Source organism: Hylaeus volcanicus, chromosome 4 (genome assembly GCF_026283585.1).
Source record: "Hylaeus volcanicus isolate JK05 chromosome 4, UHH_iyHylVolc1.0_haploid, whole genome shotgun sequence".
Lineage (NCBI taxonomy): Eukaryota > Metazoa > Arthropoda > Insecta > Hymenoptera > Colletidae > Hylaeus > Hylaeus volcanicus.
The window spans coordinates 29,085,117-29,103,082 of record NC_071979.1 but is presented as its reverse complement, the minus strand read 5'-3'; the positions used below and the strand labels follow the sequence as shown (position 1 = coordinate 29,103,082).

The 17,966-nt window shown below is 40.2% G+C and overlaps 1 long non-coding RNA gene across 1 annotated transcript; it reads left to right on the top strand.

The window, feature by feature from the left end:
- Nucleotides 1-867: 867 nt before the first annotated feature.
- On the top strand, nt 868-2,047 carry LOC128874932 (uncharacterized). Its single transcript, XR_008456710.1, has 3 exons — nt 868-1,223; nt 1,369-1,480; nt 1,553-2,047. It is a non-coding gene; the product is annotated as an uncharacterized LOC128874932 (long non-coding RNA).
- The last annotated feature ends 15,919 nt before the right edge of the window (nt 2,048-17,966 follow it).

Sequence of the window (17,966 nt, the reverse complement as noted above, 5' to 3'; positions counted from 1 at the left end):
TTTTCAAAATTTTTTTGTGTAATTCTGATTCTCTCCATTCGAGATAATTTTGATTGCTCAGGTTTGATTTTCGTAGAATACTTGATATCGAATCGTCTGTAATTTTGTATCACGGGTTTGTATAGAATATTTTTTAAACATGCGATATTAATATAAAATAAGTTTACAAGGCATGCATTTTTAATATGTAAATTAATGTAATAAGTTTCGAGGGTTTTATTCGACTACGTTTACATCGAACGACAGTAACGTTCGCAAGTCCAGGATCGACCCTAGAGTCGCTGGCGCCTCCAAGAAATTTTGGATTAAATTTTTTTTTTCTTGTGTTTAACCCAAAAAACTATATAAACGTCTTCATAATTTTATTAGCTTGCATACGATATTGCATCGCGGAAAAGGTAAGCATGTTTTCTTTGTTATTAAAATTGTCCAGTTTTCTCGTTGAATCGTCCCTGGCGGACGCCATGTTGCGATGGCGCGAGGCATCGCTTGCTTGTGTTTGCTTCCACGTAAAAGTAGCCCTGACCAAGCGTATGAAGTTTACAAAAAAAGCAAATGAGGTACAAATATGTGTTGTATAATTCAAGTTTTTCCACAGACGAGGAAATTAGCATGGAAAGATATACTAGGTATCTGTTTCATAGGCTATTCTGAATGTTTGTTGAGATTGTAGGAACAAAGGTATCACGACAATGCTTTTTCCCGCCCATTATTAATAATACTCGTTAATCGGTATAAAGAGAGTAGACATGCTCTTTTTCGGAGCTCTTGTCCAAATTTGGACTTTTTCTATGTTACGTAATTTGTGATTTGAATTTTACCTGTAAAAATTAACATGACTCGTGAAACACGGTTGAACCTAACCTCAATTCAGTTTTCGAAGTCTACGAGTATTAGACGAGTTTATAAAGCCACCAAAGTATTCGATACGTGTATCACTTTGGTTCGATACGACATTATTTTCATCAGGTGTTGGATAAAATCAAGCATAAATGTGTATACAAATTACACAAATTAATTTAGAAACATGAAAGCGAATAATAGCGTCTTCTTCGGTGTTCTTGCTTGTCAGGCTCGTATCATAAAAACTTACCTATGCACGATGTAACTTACAAACGAAAAGAAAGATGTGTTCTGATTTTCGATTGGAAGAATCCATTTTCATCGATTGCATACTAGCAATCAGAAGCCAAAACATATTTAGTGTCTTTCGTAAACGTGGGGTATAGCGACAAACTTTCTATTCAGATACAAATTTTAAGCTTTATATTATAGTATGAAATACTATGTAATAAATAATAGGGATAAACTGTTAATAAAGCAGTATACTTACTGATACTTACTGTAATCTAATATAAATGTCTGCAGAGTATACACTCAGGAGTAGTTGAAGAATTCAACGCGAGATGGAGCAACAGTATTCTTAAAGCTCGTTTGATGCGAGCATTTGGCTTTGTACAGTGGTTCGTATATTCGCGAGGTAAATGCTCGTTGATTTACAGTTAAATTAAAGCAAGCTATATAAACCCTATTAATGACTTCCAACTTCCAGTGATGCAGAGAACCGTGAACGATGAACGACCTCTTCCAAGAAACGATTCCAAAATTTCGTTACAAGTTATTTGGCAAAACTCCATTGTCCCTTCCCATCGTTCCTTTGTTTTGGCAAACTTAGCGACTAGAGGTAAAACAATCAAATCCTTAGTAACCTGTATGCGTTTGTTTTTTATCGAGTTAAAGTAAATCTGTCTAATTTGAAATTAAATTGTATACTTCTCAGACTGTGATTCGTAACACGATGATATGAAATCAGTAAAGTGAAACATAATCAAATTTTTTGAAAATTGATGAAGTTGAAAGAAAGTAACTACTTGTCACTTTCTGGAATAATTAAACATCCAAGAAGAAAACTTTTTCGGCTCGATCACTTTACTATTTACCGAAAGGAATTTAAGAACCTTCACCAATTTTTCCCGCAGCGACCGAATAATCATCGAAACACAGCTGAGAGCTATTCTCAGTTCCAGGAACTTTTATTTTCCTCTCTTTCCGAGTTTTTTTATTTCGAAAGACCATTTTCGCTTCGGCAGACGTTTTTTTTTCTACCGCTAAAAATATAACGCGTCGCTGACTTGTTTCGTGACCGCGATTTGCTGGTTTCTTTTGTACATACAAGCCCCTGTGATCTAGAAAACAACCCTATCGCATTGCAGCGAAAAGCGATGTCGGTCGAGTCTGCATTAAAGTGCAGAACGAAATGTCGCAGCTGCACTTTGAATCAATCGCGATGCTTTCGTTTAAACTGTCTCTTCGTTTCGCTCGCAATATTAAAAATAAAGCATGAAAGACGGAGATTTTTTTCGAACGTTTCGTATATTTGAGAGATGCGAGGTATTTGTTGGCAAGTGATTTCGCGACAGTTTCCCTGAATACGTGAAACAGCGTGGGCGACTACGGTTCTAGACGACTATTAACAGCGATCGCAGGACATTATTACGAAACTCGTGTGTCATCTTTCTCGCGGCTGGCGTCACTAGACCGACGACCATTAACTTCGAACACTAGACAAGCGACTGGGTCGTTCTCATAACTTTCAGAAATAACCACCATCAACGATCGCTTTTGCTATGTCAAGTGGTTCGGAGAGTGATACAAAACGACCCTGATACGTGTACTTTATTCAAGTGTGCTTATTGACCTGAAAGAGAAGTTTATCTACAAGAATGATCGATTTTTCAATGAAGTAAAAATGTGAAGTATGACCTATTTATTTAATGAATGTTTCAGCCTCCTATTTAGGTTACCTTCGGTATGGAAAAAGAGCAAGAAGATACAAGTTTCTATGCGCGAATTTAGCAAGAAGACCAACATGTAGCTAAATGGATATAGAAGTTGGAGATGCTTAATTTTTTTGAAGTATGTACATTTAACTCTTCATTGAGGAGAAGGAAGTCATTAATCATTTTGTAATTCAAGGTTTTGTTTTTAAGATATGTGAGCTGTTGGAATACAAATGCCTGGGACCACTTGTTCTTCCTCCTACACGTGCACGACACGTATAAAATAATTTTACAACTTTTAATATCACCGTTTTATTTACTTTGTTATACTATTTAATGTTTAATATGGCCTATTATAACTTTATTATACATTATACATTTGTCATACATTGTTTGAGTTTTGATAACGTCACTGGAAATCCGCCTCACCGTGCGTCCGTACGGCCCTGCAAATCGTAGCGCCTGTTTCAAAACGCTTCGACGCCCGGCACCAGTCTAGTCCAGTCAGTTGGCGTCGCGACGCCGCCGCCAGAGGTTTCCGAGAGGCACGTACGGTGCAACCCCCGGAGTTCTCTCCTCCTGACACAAGCGAAAATAATTGTTCAAAGAAACCCAATGTGCACGCGATCAGTGAACAAGGATTCGAATTCTCAGCCATCTTCTAATCTTCAATTGCCTCGTTGAAGAATATAAAAATTCGCGTATCCGTTAAAGAACTCGACAATATCTTGCAACAACTCTGGAAGCTAACATCAAAACTAAAATGATGCAAGTCTAGAAGTCAAGAAGTTTAAAGCAATTTTTGGAAGGCAAAAAGAAAAAAAAAACAGTCAACGATCAGCCGCGACGCTACTCAGCGATAAGATATGCAGAGCCATCCCCTAAAGCGAGAGCTCGAGTCGGGGGGGAGTCCGAGATCGCAAGTGGCAAACTAACCGTGTCAGTGTCGCGTACTATCGATGAACCACGAGTTTTCTAACTCGGTTCCCACCACTTGATCCTTTAGTTTCCACGTGAACGTCCTGCTTTAAGGAAACCGTGTCCTTGGGTGTATACGATGCGCAGGGAGAGCGAGGTCACGAGCAACGTGATCGTGTTCCTCGTTAGAATCAAATGACGAACGAGGCCACTGGTTCCTTCGACCATCCACAAACCAGGGGGTACAATCGAAAATCTGATAAGTCGTCGACGATGAACAGGACCTGAAATAGACTCTGCGTGAGGAAACAGGACACTGCGGGATGTATCAACTTTTGTCCCCAACCACTGTTGGATTATCGATTTGGTCAATACAATCCTCCAGTTTCAATTAACTCTGGAGTGGAAGCGAAGAAAGATTGACTGTGGATGCTTGAGACTTTTACAAATCCAGATCTTACTTATCTGAGCTGTAAGATAGCTATAACAGAGGTGATAATATAACTGTTGGTATATCCAAGATTTTGATTGGCACGAGAGAAAGTGAATCCAAGGTCGTGATCCATTCGAGAACCTACGTTTTACGATAAGCGACTCGTCGATCTCCAAGAGTCCTCAGGATGTTCAACTGTGTCCCTTAAAGCGAGCTATCCAAGCCTCTCCGGCCGACGGTCACTTCCAACTAAAAATTCCTAGAGGAAGATGTCTCCCGATCTGGAACATTCGATTTAATCCCTCGATCGAGCCACTCCGAACATCGAGGTCGCGCCGCACGGTGCTCAGACCCATCGAACCTTTATCGTGGGTCGGCCTCCAATCTAAATATTTGTATCGTGTCGCTCCCTGCTCGCGCACGGATTCGATAAATCAAAGGCACTGGTAATACCTGCTACCTAAGCTCATCAGTGGATCTATTTATTGCTGAGATGCATCCGGGGTCGACGAACCGCGAGGTGTCGCACCAGCGATTTTAGAAGCGAAATTGGAAGTCACGGAAGAACCAAGTTCGAGATTCGGTGGTCAAGATCACTCGCAACAAAATTAGTTACCTAGCGACTACTTTCCAATCGCCAGTTTAATCGGTACTTATGAACTCCGCTCGCGATTGTGATCTGCAACGCAATTAACGCGATCGATTAATCATCAATTGTAATTCTAGATTTCATCCACAATGATTTCCCATCGTAGTGCGCGTGGTTTGTGGATAATGGTATCACTTCGCCCAGACGGCTCTTGAAAGACAAATGGTCCTTCCTGAACCTCCGGAGAAGATTTCATTGGAATTTCGCGGTTTGGAAGACGAGCCGATAGCTTTTTCCCGCCCGTGACGGATCTCCAGGCTTCTCCATTATTCATACAGGCCCCCGAGTCCGGATTATCGCGACGACAAGCTGATAAATTACGGGTGGAGCCCTCCGAACATCGTGGATAATCGCAGTCCTGTCGCGTGATGATCGCGACCTGGTTCTCGTGACAAATTCCGCGTGGACCGTCTACTTGCATCTGCCACCTATTTATATGTGTTCTCGAGTTGAACGGATATGCGAGAAACTAGGAGAATCACTGTAAGAGACACTCTACTGGCGACTGCACCTCCTAATTTCTCCTGGGGATAAGGATAAACGAGACGAGGAACAGCATTGTTGAGGGTTGTTCTCAACGAATTATTTATGTCTGTTCTTGGACAGACATCTGAGAAACTGAGAGATCGAGAAACACTCTACTTGGGGATTGTACTTTTCAATTTCTGCTGGGGATAAGGATAAATAAGAAGAGGAATAGTACCGTTGAAGGATGTTTCTAAGGTTCCTTATCTCAGTGAGTCAAGGTAGCGTGACAAATTAAAGAGCTGGCTATAAATATTTCAACTCTACTCCAAAAATACTTAGTCTAGTCATCACGCACTAACAAAAGTAGGAAGAACGCCCAATTAAACAGATTTGGCTTCGACTTCTGAGAGAGAACAACTTCCCTCCCAAGAAACATATCTCTCCTTCGCCCCTACGTTAACGAAACAGGGGAGCGGAGTACCAAACAGTGAATGGATTGTTTCGGCCAAGTAGTTAACCGAGTCGACCCCTATCGACCCACCTGACATCTTAAGCCCGAGAGATAATCGAGGCATCCTTCTCTGCATCTTTAATCCCACGATCAACGAAACCTCGCGAAGATGTCGAGCTCCCCAGGCGGAAGGAAGCCGCCACCGAGGCCCAAGATTCAGCTTCCTATACCTGGACAATATTACCCTCCGACAGGGATGACGTACGTGCCAACTCCGTATGGACAGACGCCCATACCTATGACACCTGTCTCCGGTCAGCCTCAGGTGATATACTCGAACAGGGCCAGCGAGTTCGTCTTCAGCCAATTCAAGGGCATCAAGGACTTCACGAAGTCCGGACTGAGCGTCGGGGAGAAGAGCGCGTTCTGGCTGTACGAGAAGGTCCGCTGTTTTGAAACGTTAAACGATAAGAACGCGAGACGAGCGACCGTGTTTACGTGTTATCAAATTTTTTGTGCGTAGGTCAGTTCCTGGAGCAAACGGTGGTTCACGCACATTTTCTTATTTGTTATCGTGCTTTTGTACAGTATCGGGGGCGCGATGATCTTCGTGACGGTCGAGGGAACGCACGAGGACGTTGTGCACTTCAACATCAGGAAAGAGAGGTGGGTACGATTTGGAAGTTATCGGAGGTGATATTAACGCGTTTGTTCACCGGCTATATTACAATATTATTTCGCAATTTTTATACTACTGAACGTAACTGAACTGAATGTAACGTATTTAATATATTTAAACAGATCGAATATGTATTTCAGATTTGGTTCACACACACACGTAAACATAAGATATACACAATCTAAATTTATAAAAGTAACACGCCTAACACATGCGTAACAGAGTGGAATTTAAAGTGTATCATTGTAGCTATTTAATTAGTGCAAAATAACAAAAATAAGTGGAATGCTACGAGTAAAAGTAGACCAATATTTTATCTTAGAAGTTCGGCTTGCTGCTTTGCTGAAACATCACAGTTTGAACGTTTACTTTAAACACATTCGTTATTCCACGATACGTGTTGCGGTGCAAGGAATCTAGATTAAGAAACGAGGAGCTGAATAGCTTGAAAACGATTAGTTTGCGCTGTTAGCGGACCTGCGTTTACTCTACACTTTTTTTTTTGTTTGTTTTTGCGAGTCACAGTAGCCAGGTAAGACTTTACTTATGGTTCCGATACGTATAACGAGCATCTCGATTAGGAGACTAAAGATATTTGAAGTACTTGGGTACTGGGAACAAGGTTTGAATATTATATCATGAATATAACATTATATCGTAATAAAATAGATAATAGGTAATAGAATAGAATAGAATAGAATATATAATTATATTATAAATATTATTTTTCTGAACATTAATACTTACGTAGAGCTGACTTTCAGTTATGTTTGTTTCAACACACGATATTTGCAGTTATTGGTCCTCCTCGTCTCGAACAAAATAGACCTGATGCAACGCAAAGATAAAATTAATTTTATCGGTATGAAACACAACGTGTTCGTTGGTTTACATACCGAAGAGCGTTAACGCAACAATGATTTGTTGTTTTCGATGCAAAGTACGTGGAAGTTTCCGTCTTCGTCAGACTAACTCTAATTCGCTCGACACGTGATTATTGGTTTATCCTCGCGTCTCGTGGAACCACATATCCTGCGTCCTACGCTTTCATACCGACGCCTCCGACCTTCTTCTCAAGGCAAATGGGCTTAATAATACCTGTCTAACGTGTTTAGATTGCTTCTATTTGCTAGATGCGGAATACACAGATGCATTTTATTATTTGAATTGTACATCTCGCCGAACAAAGAACGAAACAAGTGTCGCTCATCTTTCGTACAATGTCACGTGTTACGAATTATGTCAGCGACACAATCGGAAGAATGTGGAGCGATCGGACGCGTATCAAAACGAACATGGAGCATCAGAAAATATAAACGTAATGTGTTCCCGCGCTTCTGTTATTTTTATCGATAACAAATTGCTCGCGCAAGCTGAACGTCATCAATTTTCGTACCTAAAAGCTATCCGCTATACACTGCATTCTCTTTCAGCGAACTATTACATTAAATTGATTCGCGAGACATGTATAATAACTAAGTCGGAAAACGTTGAAAGAAATATTTTTACATTGCGATCTGATAAAGTAAAACAACACGCGTTTGTAACCAATAACCAGTACGTTTCAACTACTAACCAGCCTGAATCCTAATCTGATGATACCCCAGAGCTCATCGACACGCGATCACGCTTACAATTGTCGCGATAAAGTTTCACGTTGCCCAGAATATTTGTCGTCAATGTTTTCCAACTGTAGCAGAGAAATGGGTTATTACATTTATGCTTTTGCATGGGTTGGCAGTTTTACATTTTAATTATATTAAAATTGTAATGAAATTTATTTATTTAACATACATTTTAAATGTATTAAACATCTTTTAATAACAATTTTAACACGGTTAAAATTGACTATAAATTGAAAATTTTAACATAATTAAAATTTAATAACGATATTTTTTTATTTCTTTTTATTTTTTATTTTTAATTATATTCATACTTTTGCACGGGTCGGACTATATTTTAATCGATTGAATGACGAAGATGCGAAAATCGAATGGATGAGAACGTCGAGGAAAGCGTCGACTCGCACTACTGATCCACTGTCGACAACAATTCCAGAGCTCGGGGTGAATCGATTTTTCTGCAATTTTCTCAACGAGATCGATCGACCTCACGACGAAGGTCAGGTTTGATTCGAGACCCCCTGGTTCTGTTATTCGTCAGAAAATTACCCCTGGCGTGACCGATCCGATAAAAAGAAAGCACTTGCACGTGTCGTGGTCCAACTGCTCACCTTGCCAATGAGCGTGAACCACAATTTAATACACGTATCCTAATATTGGTTATTATTTTTCTATGTATTTACGCATCCAGTAGTTTCTTGGGGAGGAAAGAATGAATTCTCAAGAAATTAATTCTGAAAATATTTATTCAGAAGTAAAGGAACATTCGCATTAAAAGAAGTGAATTAATAATGTTTCGAAGTGGAAGTGAGTAGATCTATTGAAAAATTGACGATGTATAGTTCTAATATATATTATTAATTCTTGAAATATTTGTACGGAACTAAAGGAAGATTGAAATGAAAAGAAACAACGATCCTTTGAAATTGCACCGAGGTAATCGTTATTGTTACAGGAACGAGACATTGGCAGTGATCAGAGAACTGTGGAACGACGAGGTTCTGGCGTCGAATTCGGAGCTTTGGAATGGCCGCGCGAGAAGCGAGCTGATGAAGTACGAGGAGCTTCTGTACGAGTTCTACAAGCGCGGTGTGACCGATCGCGGACAGAAAGTTTGGACCTTCTGGAACGCCGTGTTTTATTGCGGCACTATCTACACGACCATAGGTGAGTCACACACCGCAAGGAAACGATGCTCGTAACATTTCGTGCGAAACCCTCCTGGTATCACAAACATACGATGATTCACCTAACTGGAGGACTTTAAATAACTCGTAAAAAATGTAACACGTTAGCTCCACGATACTCGGAACGATACACACTCCGATGTTTCCAAATAAATGTTTCATTATAAACATGTAAATTAAGAAACTCGCGTACGTAGGTAGAGTATGTAGAAAATTCATTGTAGATTTGATGTTTTCAAATGAATTTTTTATTATATGTATTTAGGAAATAAAAGGCACGCAGTACGTAGCTATTAGTTTGTCCTGAAAGTCCGTGCCGATTTGTAGCAGGTGGTACACGTCCGTTTATATTGGAATCGTTGAAAACAATTAACGCGAGTGCATCCCTTAAAAGGTGGAAAGGTCGTGGAACAAAATGATACTTAGATAATTCAATAAATATATATATCGAAATTCAAACGTGCCTTTGAATTTTTCTGAAAAATTGGCGCGAACTTTCAGGACAACCCAATATTATTGCGAGTGTTTTGGGATTCCATTCGATCGCGATCAAGCGAGCGAGTCAGTTACAAACGACGACAGGTGAAAGACGTGTCCTATGCCCTTGCGACGAAACTGCGACGTTCATGCATACAAGTTAATGAAACCTACATATATATCTACAAAGTTTATTAATTTACACATTTATAATGAAACAATTTGGAAACATCGAAGCTATCGATTAATTTGGACAAACGCTACGCTACGTTCGTGTTGTATTCATTTCCATAACGTTCTAGAAAATACGTGTATCGCTGTTTTCGCGTTATTAAAAACTGCCTTCGTCGAATGAATAGTTTAATAGTCATTTAAGGCCGAGTATGTAAATCACCGTGCATGCGTATGAAATGTCCAAACGGGTCACGAAAGCACTCAGCACCTTTAATAAAGTGGGTGATTAATTCTCAAAAACAATTAACCTGTAACCCATTTAGGTGTTTCAAACGTAAGCAGAGCGATTTACGCATAACTCCGAATAACACGTAAACGATTCTTTGCGCGAAACAATTTTTTAACGAAACAAAAGTAATAATTTGCGTCGCTAAATGTCCTTTCGTGTATCTTTAATTCCTATTTAATTTTAGAATTTAAAAGAGAAGGTTCGAACGTCCGTTAAAAAAGCAATTTCAAAAAAAAAAAAAAAAAGAAGATAATAAAGGAGCCAGTTTTGCAGCAAAAATATTAAACGCGGACTGAGTGGGCAATAACCCGAGAGTTTCCGTTACGAGGAATCGTACATACGCGGAATAGGAGAATATAATTTGCTCCCGAGCGAAAAATCATGATTCCGCGAGAGTCTCGAAGTATTTTTGCAAGCTTGACGTCATCGAGGCGAGTGACGCGTTCACCCTCGCCGTCATTAAATTACGATAAAACCGTGGGCTAACTTGCTACCGTGGGATAGCAGAAAAAAAAAAAGTGTGCTTTCGACTCCAATTTATGGGAGGTATAAATTCACGCGTGATTTATTTATCCACATCTTCGCGATATCGCGTTTGTTTGCTTTCTATCGGCTTACGCGTGCCCACTGATCCATTCCTTCTGTAAATCATCGCGATAATATTGGCCCATTCGTCGGTTAATTCGTCGTTGTACGAAGCAATCTTTCGTACAAAATTAATTACGAATTCATTACTTTGCCCGTGATGAAATTATAATTTTTTCTACGTTAAATTGCGAAGAGTTCGAGCTAAATTTTCATCTGGGTCGATGTAGAAATAGAGGTATGCGCAAGGTCGGTACCGTGGTGATTCCGTTATCAACGTAACCTTGCACCAGAATGCAAAAAGGAAATGCAAAGTGTGCAGAATCACGACATATAATAAAGAAAACACGGTGGAAGAGGAAGGTTGAGCGAATCGCTGCTTCGGAACTTACTCTCGTTTCTTCTCTATCTCGGCCCGAATGATTTACATTTTTCTATCACGAGCCCGGAACGATTCCACGGAGTGTGTATTTTTGGGACGTGACAGCGTCGAACGCGATGAAACTGGAGAAAAAGTGTCGCGCGACTGGAAAACGCCGCAGTTAAATTGTGCTTTTGCCTCGCGACGAGACACGAATTTTCTTAAAAAAGATCGACGCCTGTGGGAAAAATATTCGAATAATTCTTCGGGTCCTCCACGGATTTTAGTGTTCCGTTACTTTGAAATGTTCAGAAAAAGAGAAACATTATTCTCAGCACTTCGGTACCTATACAATTATTAGAGCCTTGCAAGCATAGTACTCATTGACAGTATCACCAGTGCAGTGATAAGTTAATTTTATTCGAAACATCATCAAGCAAAGGCTACTACAAAGTCTTCGATTATATTAGAATAGAGTCAGTCCTAGTTTATTGGACACTGAACAGAGAAACAGTAGGAGAGAGTATGGTCCAGGTGAAAGTGTAAGTCATTAGAACCTTGCGATTAGAACCTTGCAAACTAATTACATTCAAAACATTAGAATAAGAACCGGCAATGGTGGGTAGCTGGGACGATTCTGAACCACAATTTCCTTTGCAAAAATGTCGGATGTTGCTTCGTTTTTGAATTATTAAGGAAAAACCACCGACCAATCACAGTGCCCAAGAGCACTAACAGAGAAACAGTAGGAGAGCGGTGGTGGGGATGCCTGCGCGCATCAAACGAGGTAGAACTCGCGTCATGTATCGAGGTCTCCTCTCCTTTACGTCCTCCGAACGCCCAACAACAGTCGCAGGAATTGAATGACCGATACTCGACCACTTTCATAGTCTGCGGTCTACCCTCGACCCCGTTTCAAATTGATTTTCTTGGAAAAGCATTCATCGTCCGCGTCAGAGATTTCGATCATTGTTTGCGCGTTTCTTTTTTCCTCGATATCCTGCGCGTATCGCCGTCTGTTTGGGTGGCAATAATTGAAAACACGGTTCTCCCCGTAACTGAACAAGCTGCCAATGCAAACAGGACATCATTGTGCTCTTTGTTACCTCGATAATACAGTCGGCCTGAAAAGACGCAGACCGCGTTACTCCAAACGAAATGGCACGCTCAGTTCGCGCGGATAAACTGTAGCGACGGATAGCGTCTCGAATAGTTGATTTGTTTAAGCTGCTGCGACAGCGCAGCGAAGTCGAGGGTTGTTTGAATTCGAAGCGCGTTGGAAAATTGATTTACAACCACGAACGAGCGGAAGGGACCTCGAAATTGCGAACAGTCGTATAAATCATGCTACTGTCTTGGACCTAGAAATTCGCGAGCACGTGTGAATTGGCATTCGATGGTAGGGCGTGTCGAGCGTGCTTGTGTTTGCACGCGGTGAAACAGGCCACGGCGACGATTTTCTTCGCTTTTCGCGAGAAATCTCTCCCGCTTGTGTTTTTCGATGTATCAATAATTTGTGACCCAGATCATATTTTTCCTCTCTCCCCTTCCGTGTCGTTGCTTCGATATGGAGCCTCTGAAGCAAAGATGGGCACAATTTTATTCCGATAACAGATATTTTTAGATCTACAGATGCGAATAATCGCGTTTAATTAATTTTTTTTTTATTCAAGTACCACTAAACAGGATAATCTTAAAATTTCTAAAATAACTCGAGAGAAAATCAACTTAAATATTAGCTATATTAACGTTTGAGATGAGTAATCACTTCCAATTATACTTTTATAGTAAAAGCATTAAACAAGAAAATCGAGAAAATTCAAAAGTTTCTAAAACAACGATATTGCATTATTAATCGTGAACTGGAACTTCTTAGCCAAACTATAACCCAGCCAACGTTTAAAAAGAGTTTCGTTCATCTCTGCTCCCACAACAGTTGTTCCTGACGTCATTAAATTGATTTATAGAACCAGCTGAATCCGTAGATTTAGTGAATCAGCATTTGCGGAAGCTCGACTCGAGGTCGTCGACTTCCCTCGAAAATCGACCACGGAATCAGAGTGCATAAAAAAAAAAAAAAAACAGAGAGAAATAAACCGAGATGGAATTACGTTGCAGAATAAGCCGACATAAACTTTGATTCGAGAATAAACAGTCGTGAAATGTCTACTCCGCCGAGTGTGCAGTGTGATTCTTGTAAAGTAACCATTCCGGGCTCTCAGGAGTTAGTACTACTGTAACCGACCATAGATGAGCGAGTTTCCATCGAGTTCCAACCCTTTAATACAGTAGCAGACAAATGTATGTCTATAGGAATTGTATTTGATTTGAAAGGCTTGAATTTCAGTATTAATTCTATTATTGTTCTTCCACTGTTCGATCTTCCCATTATTATTTCTTAGTAAAATTTATGTTTCTTCAAACATAGCAAACAATATTTGTACCCATTTTCTTCAGACCGAGCAAGACAATTTATATTTATGACACCCTGTATTATCGGACGCATCGTTTTAGACGGTAATTATTATTTCGGGACCTTGATATTACGAATGACACAGGAATTAAACCGCGCGGTGACATTCAATATCCCCAAACAGATGGAAAACGTGCGTCGAGTGCAGCTGCAACCTGAAATTAATAATGCACCGCGCGCGACCTCGTTTTATGGTACAGGTACGCGGTCATTAGTCGTTGATGTTTGTTCTCCGCTCGCGTATATTATTCCAATTTGTCTCATTATAGCGTCGCGAAAACCCGCTCGAAAAAGTTCCGCGGAATTTATGCGCGCAATTATCCACACGCGGCGACCGATTCGATCGAAAAATAACTAGAGTTTTATTCGGAATCCCTCAGAAATCTTTTGGAAATTTTCTCTCCCGTTTTCGTACAGAAATAAATTTATAGATTCACGGATCTTTTCGTAAATTCTTATGAACTGAAACAATAATAAGAAAAAGAAGAAGAAATATAGCGAAGAAGAAATAAGAAAGCGCTAGAGCCGAAAATGTGATACAGTCGAGATGTTTCCATAAACAGAATTTGTACAATGCTTGGGATTTATGCAATGTCCGCGTTGGGATAAATTAAGGGTACGACTGCACTCGAGGGAGCGTTTTAGTCGAGGAACTCGAGCAGATAGCGATTGTCCGCAAGGATGAAACCTCCTGCATTCGCGTTCAGAAACCGTCGACAAAATGTGCCCACGCGCACACTATTTCGAGTGGCCACGATTATGTAACGAAGAAGAGGAGTCGTAGGAGAATGCTCGCGAGAAGACGAGGCGCCACGGTTTCCGAAATTACCACCCGCGACGAGATCTTTCTTCGAGCACAATTCGGGACTGCGGTCCGATAAATAAATACGACACTGTTAGTAATTGACGATGATAATATATTTAATTATGAAAAGAGAAGATAATATAAGTTTAATATATAATTATACAGGGTGTCCCAAAAATATTGTAACACCTTGAAAGAGGTGGTTCGGGAGGTGATTTGAAACAACTTTTTCCTTAGCGAAAATGTTGTCCGAGGCTTCGTTGAGGAGATATTAAAGGAAAACACTGACCAATCAGAGCTCGAGGATGCCGGTGGAGCGGCCGTGGTAGCGAATGAGCGCAGCCGCCTAGCGCGTAGCCGACGCTCCACCGGCATACTCGCGCTCTGATTGGTCAGTGTTTTCCGTTAATATCTCCTCAACGAAGCCTCGGACAATATTTTCGCTAAGGAAAAAGTTGTTTCAAATCACCTCCCGAATCACCCATTTCAAGGAACTACAACATTTTTGGGACACCCTGTATAGCAGGATAGTTCGGATTGACCGCGTGGCGACCTTACTTGTTGTTGTATCGATTCGGTCGATACGAACTGCGAACGACGATCGTGCGTACACGTGCGCGGCACAAGGACGAAGAGAGCCACCGACAAATACGCTTCCAGAGTATTCAGCGAACTTAGGGTAAACAGCTTGATTGAATGGAACCTAGCAGGTTCTATTATACTTAGCTCTGCTTGTGGGAAGAGAAGCTTCCTTACCGAGGCCTTGGACTCCGAAGAACCTATTAATATTAAATAGAATCCCTTAGAATTTCGAGGCACTTGAATGCAGATCATATAAAATATTTTATTTTTGGTGTTTAAGCGCGAATAAGTGAAAAGTATTTTCTAATTTATTTGTTCTAATTTATTTGTTCCTCGTAAATGTCGAATAATTCGCAATAAGGGGGACCAGAAAGTAATGTCGTTTCTGCGAATGCAAATACTTGTTTATTATTTACCAGCTCACTGTGTACCAATCAATTTTTATCGAACAGATATTGAAAATTTGCACGCCAGATAACAAAAGGTTGTCGATAACGAGGGTGATTACATAATCGATTAAAAATAAAAACTTGTTATAAATGTATTTGTTTGAATTTAATGTAAAAGATGCGACATTACTTTCTGGCCCCCCTAATACATGACCCAAAAAGGAATTCTGCTCTACTGGAAGGGAATCGAGCAACATTCTCCTGCAACTGTTTATGAATTATAATGTTTCATAGGGAGCGCAGATAATTCAGGCTGTGTTACAATAAAATAGTTCGACGTTCACCGGGGTGTTTTGTTCTTGGACATAATGGGCGGTTCGTTAACTGTGTCACGTCGCTGGTAACGTCGAAGAAGCGAAAACCATTCGGATAACCGTTGCAGAAGGGATTACACGAGAGGATTGTTCAGTCGTGACTGAATTAAATTGCTCAGCAGCCCGTGAAACGGCGCCCTTTGTTTTTCATTGTCCACTTCATTCTATTTCGAACTTACCCGTGCAAACCAGTGGCAGAGAACGATAGCGGTACGCGTGCTACATAATACTTTCTCTACAATTATGTATATTATATCAGAATTATTATAACACATTTATGAAATGAGACGCAGATTCTCGTATCTCTTGGCAATTCCAAAGGTGACTCAAAGCAGCCTAGTCGAAACGTTTAACATTTTCTTTACGGCTAATTTCATAACTAAGTGTTTACTTTAGATCTCATTTGTTTATTTCTCATTTTACCGTGCCTAAATCATAGGATCATCTTACAGCTATCACCAACGACTAATAATATCCAATGACCAAAGTCCGGGTGCCTTATATTACTACTTTACCGACCGGTAACTGTTTAATCGGTTCCTATGGTAACTACCAAGTACTTGTTACTTTGAATTGAGATACTAGTTACTTTACTCTGTAACATATTTTTATACAATTTCCGGTGCCAGGAAGGGTATAGGATGTTGAACCGTTACCGGTCGGTAAAGCGTTACTTTACCGATAGGAATCTCATATTCCTATCTTTCCTTCTTCTATATTTTATACTGTAGGATATATCGATGTAAATCGGCACATGTAGAGCCCTCTCCCGAGTACACATTTACGCATATGCATCGATTAAACATAAGAATCACGTTATACAGTGACGTCACAGTGCAACACGAACCGTTTATTGTCGCCGTGCAGTACGGAACAGTACGAAACCATACGAAACGTAACGTACACGAATAAAGCGTTATTGTTATCAATAACCCAGTAAAATTACTCATCCCGCGCTTAATCTTGACATATAGAACGGATGAACGTTATTCCTCGACACTAAGAAGCTTATGAAACTTCTTTTCCCATTCATAATCGAGGGCAAAATATTGCCGCGGAAAAGACAGATCTCCTTGGTCAACTGCCAACTCGATTTTGCAAAACTTTCCTCGGATAACGTTCCCTGCATATCCCAGAAACGGTTCAAACGTTCGAAATACCTGCGCCGACTCCATTCTTACGATCTCTTCTTCAGTTTACTGGCGGATGCACATTTCGCCTTTGTTTCATGGACGAGTCACAAAGCGTGTCGCCGGTGTCGAGTAAAAGAAAAATCTCGGTCTAGATAGAAACAAAAAGACATCGCCCAGGTCGACGAATTGGGACTCTTTGCATTTGAAATTGTCCTCGTTGCGACGTGTCTTCTTTGATTCGCGAATTCCGCTGTTCGTTGAAACGAACGTGTTCTCGACAGTTCCGGGACGTTAATGGCGCAATTTGGTACACGTTACTTGTCTCTGTACAAATTTTGATTGTCATAAATAACGGAATAGGGGTAAATAATTTATTTAAAAATTTTTTTTTTCTTTCCTGTGACGAAGACATTTCTATTATTTTTATTATTCTACGTGAAACTAGAAGCGAGATCAAGAAAAATATAGCGAAAGAAAATAAAGAAAAGGCAAGAAAATCGAACGAAGATGTACATAAATATACTACAATAATATGATACTTTGAATTTCTTTGTTCTTCGATATTGCGTCATTTAAACTTCACCCTTTATGTATGCCTTCAGCAACGTCTTCCACTTTGAGAGACTCGATATTTTACATCGGAAAACGTTCCGGCGGAAACACTTATAGCGAACGGCTCGCGAAAATTTATTGGAACAAAAGTTAATGGAGCATAATGGCAAACTCGAAGAGGATAGAATAAACTTTTAGCAAAGTTCTGCGTTCGCTACGCACGATAAACGAACGAGGAAATTAGATCGATAAAGGGCATTCGGTGAGGTATTAAATCAGTTCCACCCCATCCCTTAAGTTGTTTAAACGGTACGTTCTCCCGGTGGAGGCTTCGGCGATTTATGGGAAAGAATTAATTCTCGCTAACGGATCAAACAACTTTCTGTACCAATTTCCCAGACAGAGATTTTCCAGACTAGAAAATATGGCGTAGTTTACACGCTTCTTTTGTTATCTGTTTGCCTTCTGTCGAAATGAAGTATATTTATCGCTGTATCGTTGAAAAATTCTTTTCGTACCGGTTAGGATACTATGCTTTCGATTTATTCTCAGAATTGTAAAGCAATTGTCGCGCAACTTTAAACG